The sequence below is a fragment of the Diceros bicornis genome, chromosome X (assembly GCF_020826845.1).
Source record: "Diceros bicornis minor isolate mBicDic1 chromosome X, mDicBic1.mat.cur, whole genome shotgun sequence".
In the NCBI taxonomy this organism is placed as follows: Eukaryota; Metazoa; Chordata; class Mammalia; order Perissodactyla; family Rhinocerotidae; genus Diceros; species Diceros bicornis.
In genome coordinates this window covers 50,690,761-50,710,321 of record NC_080781.1, presented here as the reverse complement: position 1 = coordinate 50,710,321, position 19,561 = coordinate 50,690,761, and the positions used below count along the sequence as shown (strand labels likewise).

At 39.4% G+C, this 19,561-nt stretch overlaps 1 long non-coding RNA gene across 14 annotated transcripts in view; it reads left to right on the top strand.

Moving 5' to 3' along the window:
- LOC131401054 (uncharacterized) overlaps positions 1-19,561 on the top strand; it is a 67,783-nt gene that overhangs the window by 37,091 nt on the left and 11,131 nt on the right. For 12 of the 14 annotated variants that reach the window (XR_009217518.1, XR_009217517.1, XR_009217520.1 and 9 more), the window contains 2 exons: positions 512-610; positions 4,172-4,373. This is a non-coding gene — a long non-coding RNA (uncharacterized LOC131401054). Of the gene's footprint in view, positions 1-511; positions 611-4,171; positions 4,374-11,841; positions 11,858-19,561 lie in introns of those variants that run through there. The other 2 variants (XR_009217524.1, XR_009217525.1) reach the window with 2 other exon arrangements.

Genomic DNA, 19,561 nt, shown 5'->3' with positions numbered 1-19,561 from the left:
AATAAATTCCCTACAAGGATCTTACTGCAGCATTATGTATAATAGTGAAACTGGATGTAATCCCATTTCTATCAAAGAAGAAGTAAACAGATTATGGAATTCCTGTTCTTTGGAATACCTTTAAAATATCTAAAATGGTAAGTTAGAATGATGTGCACTGATAAGGAGAGAAGTCTATGATAATATGGTTTGGGAAACAGCAAATTGCAAAATGATGTAGTTATGTAATTTATATTAAAAAAACTTTATGTGTATTTATAAATTCATAGGATATGTCCAGAAGAATAAAGCCCACCCTGTTAACAACTGTTCCTTCTGAGTAGGGGCGTAAGTTTGCAGGGAAGGGGATGGAAGGGGAAGGTTTCACTTTACTCTACATAGATCTGTGTAATTTGACTTGTTTTTAACAGTATGCATTTCTTTCATAATTAAAAAAATGAATGATGTGACCGTTTGGTGCAGGGCAACAGTATTATGTTCACCAGTCTCTGTACTGTATGTTACTGCACAGCACGGACTGTAGGAGAAAGCCCAGAGGAGCAATGAAGACAAAGAAGACATGACACCTGCAAAAAGTCAGTGGAGTATTTCTACATAACGAACCTTCCAGGTGAGTGATGGTCAGTATCTTCCACTGCTCCAGCTCTCACAATAAACCTAGAACCTGCCCAGAGTAAGCCAAAGGACCACGCCTGACTAGTCCACTCCCCGCCCGGGGCCTGTGTGTGCAGGCTGACTGCCATCAAGCAGACAATGGACTCAGGATGGGGCCTGTGCCTTTGGGGAGGCTGGCAGAGAGGCACAATGTGGAACACCAGCTAAGTGCACACACCTGAGAGACGGAGTTCCAGGTGGAGACTCAAAATGTACCAAGAAACTGTGTGAAGTGAAGGAAGCTACTCGACCTCTCTGAGCCTCAGTGTCCCACCTGTAAAATGGGTATCACAGGCCTACTTCACAGAGCTGTTGGGGAAGATACATAAAAGTGCCTGTGACAGCCAATGTCCACATTAATAAAAAAGTCGTATCCGACTTCAGAATAATCGATGGAAAGAATAATGTTGATGAGACCAAAGACGCGATGCCCAGCTTCCAGGGTAGCCCCAGCAGCGTGAGAACGAGAGGATCTCCGAGTAAGCAGGGTTCTTCACATCTCCACTGGAGAGGACCAACATGGCCTACAACAGGATAAGTGGCTGTTGTACAGTGACTTGTGTAGTGAGAGTGGGTCCCTAAAGACACTGTGAAACACAGTTACACACAGTAGCTCCTAGGAAACAACTACAAAGCAATCAACTCAGCAGATAGGAATGGGAATGGGGTTAGCAGAGGAGGGTCAGAGCCACAAAATCTGATGGAAGACACTGAACCACTACGAGCTCCCAGCTCAGTCAACAGCTGCTATGGTTCCACCAGGAGATCAAAAGTCTGAGACAGCCATTGTGGGGACTGCTGGGATCACAGTGGTCACTGTAGCCACAACCCAACAGCAGTACATTGGAGCACACAGACCCCGAGACTTTCCTCTCCATTAATCCTTGTTTCAAGATGATGAATAGCCTCATGTTACAGTGTCTTCTTCCAACCTTGCGGACGAGCGTCGTCAGAAACCCCAGAAGAGGGCACAGGCCAGAGTAGGATGGAACACTGGGGCTGGGGGAGCAGCACTGCACCTGACCACATGGACTATCACGCAGGCGTATTGAACATGAGAGAAGAACCCTTGGATGTGGTCTAACGAGACTTCCCCATCTTGCCACATTCAGAGACTCTACAGACTTTCTCATCCTTTCTTTACAAATATGTTAAAGAACTCATGTGTCATTAATTCATAAAGAGGCAAATTCTTGACAAAGTGACAGGGTCCAGTTTCCATGAAAAGGTTTTTCAGTTGTTTTGATAATATCCCACATTCAGGAATTGGAAATGCAACCTATTGGGATGTGTAATATAAACAAGGACTTTTTTTCACTTAGATCAACACCCAAATTTTTAGGAATGACATAAATCTTGAAAGCTGCTAACCATTCCTCCACAGGTATCAATAAGACTTTTAAGTTAATTTACCAATCTCAGGAAAAGAGAATTTGGCAATTCAAGTTTTTTGTTTCTGCATTCAAGCGTACAGTACAGCCAAGAAAATGAGCAGAAAAAAATTAACAGGAAGGTCTTGCTTGCATTTTATCTTTTGCAAATAAGCAGCATATTTTATACTCTGTTCCTTTCACTGCTCTAATGAATTTTTAAAGAATACAGTACATCTGACTATCCCTAGGCATGTTTATCTGGGAAACTTGCCGGAATCCAAAGCAGAGATGTTAAAGCTGATGGGTTTCAAATGCTGCCCAAGTGCTGTCTACCTTGAACATCCCTCTCCCAAAGCTGGACAACCGTTCTCTTCCTGAGGGATCAGATTCGCCACCCGTGTCCCTGAGAGACTGGCCACTCAGGCCTGAGCTGAGATTAGGTGATCAATCTAAAGGGCAAAATGCTTAAGCTATTCTCATCTTAAGTTTGCTGTTTCAGAGGCCTCTGCACTGGAATGGGTTTGTGAAAATGGCCTACTAGATACTTGCCTGGGAATTGGGTTGTTCTCCTCTGCTCTTAGCGGAGCCTAGGGAAACCAATGATTAACCTCACAGATGCCTCAACTTCCACATTTGAGAAAAAGGCAAGCAACAGCCAATGATCCCACCCTGCACAGCTCTTAAGTTTTGCTTGCAAGTGGGGCCACAAGGGCGAATGTCTCCCAAAAGATGATGAAATGACAGCACTTTGGCTGGAGAAGGCAGAGAGCAGCAGGCAAAGTGGAAAGTTTCTGGGATGTCAAACCAGTTCCCATAAGCAGTTTAGAGAAACACCTGGCCCTGGACTAGGTAGGAGGCTGTGGAAAAACCCACAGGCACGCAGCTGGGAGGAGGAATCAAGCGACGGAGGGAGGCGGTGGGGAAGAGGCACGAGGCCGGCTTCAATTTTGGACAAAAGCAGTTGCACGCTGCAGGCCCGCTGCTGCCCATGCAGCCGCCACACCCTCCTAAGTCCCTGGTCCCTCTCCTCCCGTTACATGCCTCCGGGACTCAGTCCACATGGAGCGGGTGCAGGACCAGCTTCTTCAGCCAATGGCGTGTTGGCCCTTGGCCAAGCCTACACCACGCTGCTCCTCCCCACAGGGCTAGACACCGCGCTGTGCCCAGAGCATCATGGGCATTTTAGTCCTGCAGCCCTACAGGCTGCCGGCTGGGAGCGGTTAAGAGACGAAAGCTCCCAGTATGCCCAGCTAGGGGCCCCAACTCCTGCCTTGTCCCACCGCCCCTGTGCCCCGCCCCTCTTCTTCTCCATCCCACCCTCTACCCCACCTCTTCTTTATACCATGCCCACTCTCCCTGCCCTGCCCATCCCGCATAGTATGCAGTGTGGTTGGGCTGCATCCCTTGTGACAGGTACTCAGGTGGGGTTGCCACGCACCAGCCTGGCTGTTGCTGAGGATGCTTGCAGCCCTCGTGAAAGCTCCCTGGCCAGTATTTGAAACATAAATTCAATATCTAAAATGGAAATACCAGGTGCCTGGGATCCTGGAATTTGCCTTTTCAAGGCCACCTGTCCTACCATCCCTTCCATCCCTCCAGGCTGCCATGATCCTCCCTCTGGGCCCTGTGGTCAGGGTCGCTGCAGAGATCCTCCCTTTGGACCCCACCCACCTGAAGGGCCCATACCTTGGTCAGGCGTCTTAGAAGGACTTCCCTGAGCCATGTCATAAAAAGGAGAAAACATCACAGTGGACAGCCCCAATTCCTGCATTATAGAGACAGGTAACTCAGGTGCACTGGTAAGTGACCCGTAAGCCACTTCAGGGGACCACACACATGCCCCTTCTCTGACACTGCACACAGGCTTGTTCTCTGGACTTCCTTATCCCAGTGTGGAACTCTTGGCCTCGTTAACACAGGCAACAGCAGTGAAACTTCCCGTTCGTCCTTCCCACAATGTTAGGCAAGTTTGTTTAGGAAGGTAATATGCATTTTCTGCTCTACTATAGGGTTGGCTCCTTGGGAACCAGTTTTAATATCCCTTTTTAAATATACCCTCAGAATCACAAATTAATTAAGCAAAATAATTTGTTGCTGTGTGGGTGGTTATGGTGATAATTCTCTGTAGTCATTTTTCCATTTAGCTACTCTGATTGACTCCAAATACTACAGCGCCACACGCTTCTCAGACTGGTGGATGCACAGCTCCACTTCTTTGCAGGGAGGATGCACAACAGCAGAATATCCATGGCCCGACTTTCTGGAGCATCAGTATTACTACAAGATTTGGAAGAAGCAAAGTTAGGTCATTTCCAAGGTAAGGAATTAAAAACTTAAAACTAAGATGAGACGGCAAAGTCATATGCCATTAATAATTGTCAGTAATCTGTGCCTGAAATGTCAGACTTTTTCTGAGAAAGAACTCTGAGACCCTATTTCCCATTGTTTTAAATAGGAAAAATTAGAAGGCATAGCAAATCTATCAAAAAACCCTACCAATTTCTTAAGTCACGATATGGCACCTAGGTATAAGTTACAAACATCATGTGCTCCACGTTTTGTTCCTCATTCAACCCAGTCCCACAGGTCTTGAGTGCATGCTGTGAACACAGCACTGTGCTAGGTGTCGAGGCCTTGGTGAATATCATTGTGGGGGTGGAGCTTGCTGGAAAAAGATTGCATCATAAAAACTCAAAGTCATGCCACTTGCTAAATTGAGTCAAAAATGGAAAGACCCAGGGGGCCACGCAAGGGTGAGGTCATTAATAGATACTTGAGAGTATTAAAATCCGTTTGATGATGTCAGTAGTGAACATGTTCCACTTTAAAACAAAACACCGCTGTTATTCTGAGATATTGAGTTAGTATCTTTGTGCAAATATGCAGGATTTAAAATGTTTATTGATGTATAAAATGTATACAAAAATACATTCAGAAGTCATCCATGTAAACCTCAAAGAATTATTACAAAGTGAACAGACTTGTGTGACCAAGAACTAGCACCAGATTCACTCAGGCCCCGACAATCCCTTTCTCCCTCCTTCCTCCCCAAATGTAACCCATATCTTACCAGCGAACACTGTATATCAAGTTTGTCTTCTTATACAAGTGTTTTATTACAGAACAATTTAAATAATATACAAAATAAACAAAATAGCATAGTAGGCCCGTCAGCCAGCTTCAACAACTACTAATCATCTGCCATTTTTGTTTCATCCACGCTCCATCCCATTCCCACCTCACTTTATTATTCTTTTAGTCCTCTGTGTGTGTGTGGGGGGGTAAGGTGTATGGACACTGAAAGACACACCTCTCAACCGTACAGTTTTGGAAAATAAGCAGGCCCACATAACCTTCACCTCTTTAAGAATAGAATATTTCCATCACCCCCAGAAAACTCCTTCCTGTTCCTTACCGGGCAATTTTTTCCTTCCCCCAAGGCAATCACTTTCCTGGTTTTTTCATCATAGGTTCATCTTGGCTGAAATCATCCCACGTGTATTGTTTTCTGTCCAGCTTGCCTCTCTCGGCACGAGGTTGATGAGACTCACCCAGCATGTGTGTGTCAGCATTTGCTCCTCGACACAGCTGAGGGCATTCTGCTTTGTGGATGCCCCGCAGTGTGTTCATCTTCCTCCTGGGGACGTGCAGGTCATCTCCAGAGAACATTCTTGTACAAACGCTTTTTGTATGCTGTTTAATTCCTTTGTTAGCACTTAAGTGACACATCTTTGCATTTTTAGTGGTTGGTCCAGATTACAATATGCATCTTTAACTTATCACAGCCTACCTAGACTTCATAGTTCACCAATCTAATCAAGGTAAAATATGGAAGCCTTGCTACAGAATAGTTCCATTTACCTCTGTCTGTCTTTTGTGCTATTGTTGTAATAAATTTTACATCTACCCATGTTACAAATACCACAATACAGTGTTGTAATTTTGGCTTTAAATAGTCATAGGTCTTTTAAAGACATTAAGAGAAAACCGTTAAGTATTTGGAAGGAGATGCTTTGAGGCTCTGCATATGTATGGCTTCTTCTTTAAGTTTCACACGCAGTTTTTGCATTCATCAGTCAGTCTTGCCCACAGTAATTATTACTGTGGTGTTCTAGTGGCGATTTTCTATTACATGCTATCCAGCCGCATTTATTATTTGGTATTCTATGAGCAAGATTCCTCCCCCACTTCCTTCTTCCTTTCTTTCTCTCTTTCTCTCATACTTTTCACCCCTTTTTTTTCTCTCTTTCTTCCTTTCATATTTAATCTTTTTTATATCAGTACAGACTCATGGATATTTATTTTATTCTCTGGGTAATAATCCAATGCTACCATTGTTTATTTTGCTGCTCAGAGTTTTCCAGCTTGAGCCATTGGGAAGTCTTTCAGATTGATTCCTTTTGACCCACCTTTCTGGCACTATAAGATGCTCCAGGCTCATCTTGTATTTTCCATCTCCAGCCCTAGAATTAGCCATTTCTCCAAGAAAACCTGGTTCTTTTTATTGGAGAATGATATTTAGAAACCAAGATCTGGGAGCTAGGTGTGCTCATTGATACTAGGGTGTCACTGCTTCTAGATCCTCTCAGCAGAGCTTGGAAATGTATGTATGAATATACACTCAGGTATACACATCTATCTATCGATCTATCAATCTATCTATCAATCTATCTATCTATCTGGATAGATATATTAAAAGAGACATGGATTCATACTGATACTTCCAACTCCAATCCAGCACTGCAGAGTTTATTCCAGCATTCTCCTTTTGTTTATTTGTAACTTCTTTCACCAAGAGTGAGAAACTTAACTCTAGCTATCTACAATATATTTACTAATGTGTCAACTAGTTTTAGAATTGCTAATCCATACCCTTATGAAAAACAAATTTACCACCTAGAGTACAGTGTTTGTGTCCACTAATTTAGTTTTACGGTATCTCATCAAAACACTGTCTTCCAGAGTTACGTAGGTCAGGACCTTTCATCCCCACCCCTTCTGTGTGGTTATGTCACATGCTTGTAATACAGTGAGATTCATCTGTCACTGCATTCCATCTGAGTTCCCCAGCATCCTGATTCATTTTTAAAATTTGCAGAGTAAAATTTACTCTTTGTAGTGTACATTACTATGGGTTTTGACAACTTTGTGGCTGTGTATCCACATCCACAATACCATACAGAGCTGTTTTTTTCACCCCCAAAATTCTCTCATGCTGTCCCTTTGTAGTTAACCCCTTCCTCCACTCCATCCCTTGGCAACCACTGATCATTTTCCATCCCTGTAATTCTGCCTTTTCTAGAAAGTCATATAAATGGAATCATATACTATATATCCTTTTGAATCTGGCTTCCTTCACTTAGAGAAATGCATCCAAGCTTCATCCACGTTGTTGTGTGAATCAAGAGTTTATCCTTTTTATTGCCAAGTAGTATTCTAATGTACTGAGGCACCATAGTTTCTTTCTCCATTCACCTGATGGAGGACATTTAGTTTATTTCCAGCTTTTGGCTATTATGAATAAAATGGCTGTGAAGATTCACACAAAGATTTTTGTTTAAACATTAATTTTCAATTTGCTTCAGTAAATACCTAGGAGTGGGATATCTGAGTCATATAATAAGTGTATGTTTAACTTTGTAAGAATCTGCAAAACTGTTTTCTGAATGCAACTTTCATGTTGCATTCCAAGTTCTAGTTGCTCCTAGTCCTCACCAGCACCTGGCATTTGCAATTTTATTGGTATTTGCAATTTTATTTTTTATTTTAGCCATCTAATTGGTGTGTGGTATCTTATTGTGACTTCTGCTTCCTTTTTAAAAGTGAATTCTGCTAAATATAGAATCCTGTGTTGACTTTTGGATTTTATTTCTGCACTTGAAAGATGTCATTTTGTTGTTGATTTGTCTCTTTTGTTTTTGATAATATATCATCCATCATTCACATTATTTCTCCCTGTATGTAATGTCTTCCCCTGTATATGTGTATTTTCCTGACTGCTTTCCAGATTTTCTTTTTATCTTTGGATTTTAGCAGCTTGACTATCATGTGCCTAGATATGGTTTTATTTTGTATTTTATTTTGTGGGTTTGTTGACTTTCTTGGATCTAAAATTTTAGATTTGCTACCAAATTTTGGAAGTTTTATGCTATTACTTATTTATTTGCCTTTCTGCCTCATTTAATTTTTCTGTCATTCCCCTCTCTGCTGGGGAGTCAATCATCTCACAGGTCATAAGGCTTTCTTCATTTTTATTCAAAATTTTTACATTCTTTTCTTCAGGCTGGATAATTTCTGTTACTCTGTCTTCATGTTTCGTCTACTGTTTCTAATCTACTGGTAAACTCAGAAGTATTTTTTTTTTTTATTTCATCTTCCTATGTGGTTCGTTTTTATAATTTACATTTCTCTGCTGAGTTTCCACATCTGTTCATTCATTATGAGAATATTTTTTTTACCACCATGATCTTTATAAAAGCTGCTTTCTTATCCTTGTCTTTTAATTGCGTACCTTGTGGATAGTTTCTACTGCCTGCTTTTGGTCATATATGGATTACATTTTCCTATTACTTCAAATCTCATGATTTTTTTAATTGTGTAGTGGAAACCATGAATGATAGTCATAGAGACTCTGGATTCTATTGTATTCCTTTGAAGAATGTTGTTATTTTTCTAGCAGGGAGTTAACTTGGCTGGACTGAAATTCCAATCCTATCTCCTTTACAGTGGCCATAGCTGAACTCCTCATTAGTTCTTTCATCTTGCAACTGATGGTTTTACACTAGGCCCTCTGGAGCCTACCCTGCATGTGTCTTGTTCAAAGATCTGCCAATTTGGTGTGCGTGGGGGGGGGGAGATTTTCATACATATTTTGAGATTTTCCTCTTTGTGGCTCCCTCCCTTCCAGAATTTCTCCCCTAACTTTCCAGCTACTCTGCCAGCCCCAAAATACATCCTCTAACATTACAAGTAAGACTTTAGTTTTTCCCCTGTCTGGGCCATGTACAGATTTTTGAATGCTTTGAAGCAAAAGACTCAAGCTTGCAAATATCTCCTGGTGCCATTAACATCACTCAAGGGAAGACTCCCTTTCAGTTCTGCTTGCTTGTGGAAGAGATATATACATATACACATTTATTGTATGTGTATTACATAGAGATACACGATTCTATATAAAAATATATAATATTATGCAGATATTATCATTGTTATCTGTGAGAATGTTAATTCAACAAGCTACTCCACCATTACTGGGAGGCAGACCTCGGCTTTTTTTCCTTTTTGGATTTTATAAAAGTGGAACTATAAAATATATAACATTTTGAATATAATTTCTTTTATGCAGCATTATGGTTGTGATATTCATCCATGCTATTGCATGTAGCTAGTGTTTGTTCATTTGTTCAAAATAAGTAATTATTTTAAATCATCATAAAATATGCATAACATAAAATTGACCATTTTAACCATTTTTAAGTGTACAGTTCAGTGACATTCAGTACATTCACATTATTGTGTAGCTGTAACCTCCAACCATACACAGAACTATTTTCACCTTGCACTGAAACTCTGTGCCCATTAAGCAACGGCTCCCTGTTATCCCTCCCTCTTGCCCTTGGGAACCACCATTCTCCTTTCTATTCCTATGAATTTGACTACTCTAAGTACCTTACACTAGTGGAATCATACAGTATTTTTCCTTTTGTTGTTGGCTTTCTTTCACTTAGCATAAAATCCTCAAGGTTCATCCATGTCATAGCATGTGTCAGAATTCCTTCCTTTTTAAGGGTGAATGGTATTCCACTATGTGTATACACCACATATTTTTGTCAATTCATCCGTTGATGGACACCTGGCTTGCTTCCATCTTCTGGCTATTTTGAATAATGCTGGTAAGAACACGGGTGTACATATATGTCTTTATACCTCTGTGTTCAGTTCTTTTGGGTGTATACCCATAAATGGTGTTCTGAGATTCATTTTTTCGCATGTGGGAGTGTTCCCCACACCTCCAACAAGCAATTCTTGGAATGCCAGCTGGTCGTCAGATAATTCAACTCAATTTGATGCTGTCAACCCAGAGATACATCAGATTCCACAGGTTGAGGGCTTAGTCCTATAAGACTGCACACCCACCCAACCTCACCTCAACTTCAGATGCCAGTTAGAAGCCCAGGCTGTTACCTGTACTTCTGAGTGACTGGCTATAAACCAGAGGTTCCCACAACCTCCTCCTTGAGTGTGATTAATTTGCTAGAGTGGCTCACAAAACTCAGAGAAACATTTACTAGATCACCAGTTTATTATAAAAGGATATAACTCAAGAACAGCCTGATGGAAGTGGTGCATAGGGAAAGGTATGTGAGAAGGGGCACAGAGCTTTCTTGCCATCTCCAGGTGCACCACTCTCCAAGCACTCCTTGTCATTGCCAACCTGGAAGCTCTCTGAACCTCTTTCTATTGGGATTTTAATGGAGGCTCCCTCACGTAGGCATGATCAACTATTAACTCAGGTTCCAGCCTCTCTCTCCTCTCTGGATGATAAGGGGTAGGGCTGAAATTTCCAAGCTTCTAATCAAGGCTTGGTCTTTCTGGTGACCAGCCCCCATCCAGGAACCATCCAGGAACCCAACCAGAGTTGCCTCAATAGAATAAAAGATTCTCCTAGTGTTCTTATCACTTAGGAAATTACAAGGGTTTTAGGAGCTCTGTATGACGGATGGGGTCAAAGACAAATATTAGAACAAGAGATGTTCCTAGTGTTCTTATCATTTGGGAAATTACAAGGGTTTTAGGAGCCCTGTGCCAGGATCTGGAGGCAGAGACCAATAAATATATGTTCTATTATTTCAGAACCCATAAGTGGAATTTCTAGATCATATGGTAATTCTATTTTTAATTTTTGAAGGAACTGCCGTACTGTTTTCCACAGTTTTGTATTGTCACCATCAGAGCACAAGGGTTCCAATTTCTCAACATCCTTGCCAACATTTGTTATTTTCTGATTTTGTGATAGTAACTATCCAATGGGTGTGAAGAGGTATCTAATTGTGGTTTTATTTTGCATTTTCCTGATACTTAATAATGTTGAGCATCTTTTCATGTGTTTACTGGTCATGTTATATATTCTTTTGGGGAAATATCTATTCAAGTCCTTTGTGCATTTTTAAACTGGGTTGTTTTTCTATTGTTGAGTTATAGCAGTTCTTTATATATTCTAGATATTTATCCCTTATCAGATATGTGATTTTCAAATATTTTCATCCATTCTGTTGGTTACCTTTTTACTCTGTTGATGGTATCTTGTGATACAGAAAACTTTTGCATTTTGATGAAGTCCAATTTGTTATTTTTTTTGTTGCTTATATCTTTGGTGTCATATTAAAGAAATCATTGTTGGCAATGGCATTTGGACCCAATGACACGCAGCTTTTACCCTGTGTTTTCTTCTAAGCATTTTATAGCTTCAACTCTTAACATTTAGATCTTTGATCCATTTTGCGTTAATTTTTGTATATGGTGTAAGGTAAGGGTCCAACCTCATTATTTTACATGTGGGTATCCAGTTTTGCCAGCACCGTTTGTTGAAAAACTTATCCTTTCTCCAATGAATGGTCTTTGCACCCTTGTCAAAAATCATTTGACCATATATGCAAAGGTTTATTTCAGGGCTCTCTATACTATTTCATTAGTATATTGTGTGTATTTATGCCAGTACCACATTGTTTTGATTACTTTGTAGTAAGTTTTGAGACTAGAAAGTGTGAGTTCTCTAACTTTGTTCTTCTTTTTCTAGATTGTTTTGGCTATTCAGGGTCCCTTGAGAGTCCATATGCATTTTAGGGTAGATTTTTCTATGTTTGCAAAAAACATCATTGGAATTTTTACCTCTTTCAGTAAGTTGATTCTTAAGTATTTTACTCTCTTTGATGCTATTGTAAATAAAAATGTAAAGTTTGTAAATTTCTTTTTCAGATTACTTATTATTAATGTATAGAAGAACAACTAATTTTTGCTTGTTGATTTTGTGTCCCATTACTCTGCAGAATTTATTCTAACAATTTTTTCTGGAATTTTTAGGGTTTTTAACATATAAGATATTATTTGTAAACAAATACAATATTACTTCTTCCTTTCCACTTTAGATGCTATTTCTTTCTTTTACTTGCTTAATTGCTTTAGCTAGAACTTCTAATACCACGTTGAATAGAAGTGGTGAAAGTGGCCTTCTTGCCTTATTCCTGATCTTAGAGGAAAATATTTCAGTCTTTCACCCTTGAATACGATGTTCTCTGTGGATTTCTATATATGGCTTTTATTATGCTGAAGTAGCTTCCTTTTACTCTGAGGGTTTTTTAGTGTTTTTAACATGAAAGCATGTTTAGTTTTGCGAAATGCTTTTTCTGCATCCGTCGAGATGATCATGTTTTTTTTCCCCTTCATTCTGTTCATGTGGTTTATTACATTGATTTATTTTCATATATTGAAACATCCTTGCACTCCAGGAAAAAAATCCCACTTAAAAATGATGGATAATGCCTTTAATATGCTGATGAATTTTATTTGTTACTATTTTATTGAGGATTTTTGTATCAAATTCATGAAAGATATTGACCTGTAGTTTTCTTTTCTCTTAGTGTCTTTGGCTTTGATATCAGGGTAGTGCTAACCCCATAGGATGACTTTAGAAGTATTTTCTCCTCTTCAACATTTGGAAAGAGTTTGAAAAGAATTGGTGTTAGTTAATTAAAAAAAGTCTTTGGACCCAGGAATAAATTCAGCATAAAATAAATACAAATAAATATTTTTTTAATGTGAAAAAGATTTTTCCTAAAACAATTAAAAAGTTAAGCAAGTACGTCACTTGTCACCTTATTTCTAAAAAGTTTTTTTAACCTAATAGTAAGCATGAACAAATGTTAGAATTAAAGTGACTCAAGTGTTAATTTTCTTATTGAAAATTTTCTGACAGAGGTATATGATGCCATCATGTATGACATGTTTTATGAAAAATGTTCATTTTTTGTAGTATTTGAGAACATTATGAATTTTCTCAGTGGCCTCTAACAATACTCTGATATGCAAATTTATCTTTTCAATATGTATGTCTTATCATCATCCTTACTGAATTAACAAACTCTGTCAGGTGCTAATTAATCAACTACTTTTCATGTGATTCAGGTTCTCCTCCGTCAACTTCCCTGTCAGGAAATTCTACAACTTCTGCAAGATTAAGAATTTCAGCTTACACTGTATTTGTCTCAGGTGGTTTAAAACATCCAAAATCATTGATAAACTGACCCTCCCCAAACTAAAGCATGGTGAATTTTAAAAGATGGTCTCTGTTAAGTGGGGAGGTATTTCAGTTTGAACTTAATTTTACAAGTGGTCAATTTATTACAGTGTATTCTGTTATGTATTTCAATTCTTTTTTAAAAACAGTGATAGTTGAGGGCACTTATATAATAAAATTTGAGAAAATAAGGAACTGATATACTTTGTAAGCTTCAAATGTTTTCAAGCATAAGATACAATAAGAACTAAAACTAAGAAATGGCAGAGGAAATAAAGATAAGAGGATGAAATTGCAAAACTGAATCTATAAAAATATCACAATGGCTAACATTGTGGTGCCAAGAAAGTGGTGAAGTCAAAGAATTCATAAAGATGATAAACAAACTGCAAAGATAGAAGGCTGAAATTTTTATAGAGAGAATTTTTACAGCGATATTACAGATAGAGAACAGGGAAGAGAAGTTGGAGTGAGAGACAGACTATCTGCTTCTTAAATTACTCCCACTGTAGAGAACAAAAAAACAATTTGCTGAAATCTTTATTCCCCTCTATGACCCTATTTTTACCTGCAAAATCTTAGCCCTGAATCAATGTCACAATCCTCCTTTTCCATCCCCAGGGAATAGATCAATTAATCTCATCTGAAACCTCAACTGCCCAGCCTGTGAAATAAGGCTGGCCATCCATTCTCACAGAGAAGCTAACTAGAGGTAGGACTTTTGGTTCTGAATTCAGCTAAACATCTTCAAAGAATTGTATCTGGCCTTCCTTATCCAGGGCTATCAGTGAAGGGCTAGCTGGAATTCAGAGAACAATTCACAGTCAGCTGAGACATTTTCTGTTGAGCTGTCTAGAGAAGGCTGTGGGGCTTGTCAGTAACAGTTGATTTCTATACGGGTTATATTTTTTTATTTTATTCAGAGATTTATAAAGAAATTTAAATGGTAAGTATTATTGTCAAGAAAAAAGTTTGTCTATTCTCTGGTCATTTAAGCAAAATCTTCCTTGCAGGGCCCACCCATGGACAAAGCCCAGATTTAATCTCCCAGAGTCTTCCAGGCACTCTGTGGTCCATGAGAAGCCCTCAAGTTGGCAGCCTGTTCCCTTGTGTCCTGTGCTGGTACTTAATCTTCCATCTCTTCAGGGTACAACTAGACAGAGGCCTATCAGATCCTCAAGGGACTTGACATTGGAGAAATGTACTATTCATTATCTTTAGACTGCTGCACTTTTCAAAAAGACTCTCAGTATTTCCAGTAATTGTGCAGCAGTTTACCCAACACTAAGGTTCTCACTATTAAAAATTAAAATAGGGCCCGGCCCGGTGGCGCAAGTGGTTAAGTGAATGCGCTCCACTGCGGCGGCCCGGGGTTCACCGGTTCAGATCCCAGGCATGCACCCAGGCACTTCTTGGCAAGCCATGCTGTGGTGGCATCCCATATAAAGTAGAGGAAGATGGGCACGGATGTTAGCGCAGGGCCAGTCTTCCTCAGCAGAAAAAGAGGAGGATTGGCAGATGATAACACAGGGCTGGTCTCCTCACACACACACACACACACACACAAATTAAAATAAATTTTGAAAAGGAAAAAAGTGATCTTTACAATTTTTACATAATCTTTATAATGAGTGCATCCTTATAAATGGAGGAAACTTAACAAATTTAACTATTTTGGTTAGTTAACACAGTAGGTAATATACTTTATATATTACCAATTTTGAAATTATTTGTATTTAAAAATACTGCTTCAAACCCCTAAATCATTGTAAGTGGTAGAGTCTGCCATCTGATTTGGCTGAACAATTATATACAGTAAGTCAGACAAAACTCTTCCATTCCTGTATAATCATATATGTGGGTGGTAATGGTTAGTTCTTATAGATTGTTTGAACACTTGCATATCACAAAATACAAGTGGCCATTACAAATTAAAATTTTCACCAAATACAAGATTATCTGCTTCCCAGAAAAAGAAAATATTACTATAACATTAAGGCTAAAACTGTCAAAAAGTAAGCCAAGATAAACTCAAGTAAAGCTTTTGCAGAAAAATTAATTGGCTTATCTTTGAAACTTTATCATGTTTATTATGTAAGCAAGATACCTTCAAAGCTTAGACTATAGGAAGTGCTTATTGCCAAGTTAACATTGTAATCATTTATTTTGTAAATGTTAATATGAGATATGTATCATTTTCTACTACATTCAGATTTTCAACTTCTGCTGAATCTAAGGCCACATTACTGGCAAGTTGGGATACCTCTAGACATCTGAAAAATATGAATCTTACACAGAAGCATATAAATTCTCTATTCATCAGGTTCTAAATTCTAAAACATTCTAAGGTTTTGGAACAAACCAATGGCGTTCCAAATTTACAGTGAGGCTGCATTTGCCCTACATGATCCTATAGGAAGAGAAATCCAGATTTTAAATAGAGGAGATTATGCACAAAAATAAAGTACATTTCAAGTCTTAAAGGGGATTTCAAGAAAGAAGGGACTCTCAGAACATGTGGTAAGTGGTAAACAACTTATCAAGGACTCTCTAAAGGAGAACATATTGTGGAAAAAAGAGCTTCAAAAAGAGCTAAAATGGCATCTCTGGAATCCTTACAATGAAACAGACTCTGAACTGCTTTTTCCTAAAATTTAAAATGCATCTTATCCTCCAAAGTAATACCACCTCCCTGCCTTGCAGCTTACCTGGGCATGGTGATGTGTTGGAATCACTTTTCTAATTCTTTGGCTTTTAAACTTGATGGACACCAGAAGCACCTGGGGGCCTTGTTGAAACCCAGATTGCCAGGCCCCACCTCAGAGTTTCCAGTTCAGCAGGTCTGCAGCAGCACCTGATAATTTGCATTTCTGCCCAGTTCCCAGGTAATGCTGATGCTGCTGGTCCAGGGAGGGCACTTTGAGAACCACAGCTTGATTTATATCCTATATATGGTTACGAAATCCATTATTTCATCCTTTAGGTGCTACTTTTCCTTTATCACATCAGCACCTTAGTTCCGTATCTCCTCACCTAGCAATGGGAATTCTTGGAGAGTTTAACAGCTGGTCCTCCTTTCCGACTCAGTTCTCCCTCTTCCTCTCCATACTACAGTCTCTTGCCAGGTAACAGTTCCTTAAATATCAGTTCATCATAGATCTTCCTTGCTCAAAAACTCATGGCTCTTATGCTGATCACAAGACATTTTAAATTCTCTACTTGGCTCATAAGGTTTGTAATAGCCTGTAGAATGTGGACAACCTGTTCCCTACCCTGCCTACTATAAAGGAGTACGTGAGGATTACATAAGATACCGTCAGTTCTCATTATGCACAGTGTGACATTCTATAAAGTCACTGTGAACACTGAATTGGTGAATATGACCCACTGCTCCTACAGGAAATGCAGGGTTATGTTGCTGCAAGCCTTAATCATATTTTCTTCAACTGATCAATATATAACCTTGTTCTCTGTGTGTTTCTCTTTAAAGTCACCTTATTTAATATATATTGTTGACATATTAACATTGAACCCACACCAACAGCACTGTAACTCATGTCTGAAAGAAGATTGTCGAACACACATACTTTCTCTGTAAAGGCAAATCACAGCCTCTTGCCCTGAGGAATACCAGGCAGTATTGCAGCACTACACACGGGGGACATATTAAATGACAGAGTCACCAACACAAGGCACAAAAACATAAGAAATGAGGCACTAAATAGACTGCAAGAAGGACACTTGTTTACCGTATGAGCTGAAACAAGAGGGCAGAATGTCACCTTGTTCCCCCTCAGCTGGGAACGTGCATGTTGAGTAACTCAAATTTTTCACCACTTTATGCATATCTGCAAATGGACATGAAAGCCCTGTGAGTGTTGATTTGGGGGCTGCTGGTACATTTTAGCTAGTGGACAAGTGTGCAAACACGGAATCCACAAATAATGAGGATCAACTATATTATGAAAACATCTTTTCAAAACCAGAGTATTGCTCAGATATAAGAGCAACAATCATAACATAACAGCTAACATTTTAGTGCCTACTATGTGCCAGGAGCTCTTCTAAGTACTTTACATAAAGTTAATGCATTTAAATCTCACTAAAACCCTATGAGATAGGAGTTCTCAGCAGCCCCATTTTATAGATGAGGAAACTAAGGCTCAGAGAGTAAATACTTTGCACAGGTTGCCCAGTTAAAAGTGAAATAACTGGGATTGGTGCCCAGACAAACAGATCCAAAGCCCACAGCCTCGACCACTATGGTAAGAATGTGAGCAAATTTTCTACCACTCCCTGAAAAGCCCCTTCTGCTCCAGCCAGTGTGGTCTCCCACATACTTATTCACTCATCAAACATTTTCTGAGTGCACCAAAGGTGTCAGGGACTGTGTTTAGATACTGGAGGGAGAAATAGAATGTCGATGCAAATAATCGATAACCAATCTATAAATCAAAATTGGGGTGAGTTTATTATGAGCCAGCCTTTGAGGACCATATAGCCCGGGAGAGACCTTTCACAAAGAAATGGAGCACTCCAAAGAAGTGGGGTGTACAGAGTGGTTATATACCATCAAAGAGCATGTACCACATGTGATTGCAATGTCCCTTTTACAATAGCCGCGACATTGACCTGTTGTCACGTGGATTGATGGACACAGTGGGTATCAGGTCTGTTGTCTCCGTGGGCGTGGCTATTGTCTCCAGTTGGGTGATCACGGAATGAATGCAGCAATCAAATCCTAGCCTAGGGAGAAATGCATATCCTTAAGGAAATGCCAATGTGAGGGAAGTTGCATTTACATCTTAAGGGCACTGTTCTTGTCTTTGGGACCTATTAATTGCTTAAAGAGGATATACAATGGATGAACAGAGGCTACAGGACCTTTTTGGAAAAAAAACATCAGGCCTAATTAGTTTTACACCAAATGGCTTCCTCATATCCTCCAATATATCCTATTCCTTGCCATTTAGTTATCTTTTTCCCTGTTTTGATCTATAATCTTTCTATAGAAAGCATTGATGATCAAAATATTGTCCCTCGGTACCAGGATGGTTGCTGCCTGCCCTGGGTCTATCATGTCCCTCGGTGCCAGGCTTTTATCTCATCTATTTGCCCAGTTGTCCACATTGGGGGGAATTAGTCAGATATTGTGGACAAGCAAAGAGGTATATATATATATATATTTATATATATTGGTTTATATATATATAAACAGAGGAAGCATTACATGGGTTTTGGGTTAATTTTAGGTTGTTGCATAAACATTGTATATGCTCTTTTTTTTAATATATATAGCCCCTTATGTTACATTGTGCACAATTATAGAACAAGTACAGTAACAATGATAATAATTTAACATTTTTTAAGAGATTAGTTTAAAATGAGTTTTTCGGCATAATCCTTATCAGAAAAGGAAATTTGTCCAGGGTTATAAGATTGATCGGCCATCACAATTCGCCGAGCGATCTTTACTCTAGTTTGCATGCCAGTCTTACAGCACTGAGTAAAGAAAACAACAATCAGTTTGAATATTATGATTAGTACAAGAATTCCAAGAAGTAATAGAAACAGGAATTGCAATCCAGATCAAAAAAGGGAACCAATACCAGAAGGGAGCCAACCAAACAAATCAAGGCTGAGTGTAGGATCGCTTAGAGCATTCACCCATTTTTTCATGTGCTTTAGTAGAGATGACACATTGGAAGACTCTTCAGGTATAAAAACACAGCATTCTGTTTGAATGATCGCACATGTACCACCTTGGGATGCTGTAAGTATATCTAAGGCCATTCTATTTTGAATGACAGGTTTTCTCATTAAAGACATTTCAGTATTTAATAAAGCTATTCTTGCCTGACTATCATTAAGGGCTTGTTCAGTAAATTTTGTCAGAGCCTCTATATGTGATATGACATCTTCTAGCCCCAAGGAAGGAGCAAATATAGCTGCTAGGTGATCATACCAGTGGAACATTGAACAAACCCATCTGGCCTTAAGGAGAGGCAGATTGGTGACAGATGTTAGCTCTGGGCAAAACTTTCCCTGTATCCAAAAGAAGCCCAGAGTGCAGCGCCCTAGTCATCCTGGTGGCAACCAAGGCCAGAGGTTTGTTCCACATAACCACTGAGTTCCATTAGGAGACATCCAATAGACGCCTGGTCTTCGAGACCAGTCTATTCCAAACCACTCACTTTTTTTAAGTATAATAGTATTCTGACATGACTCGGGGGGTATCCAG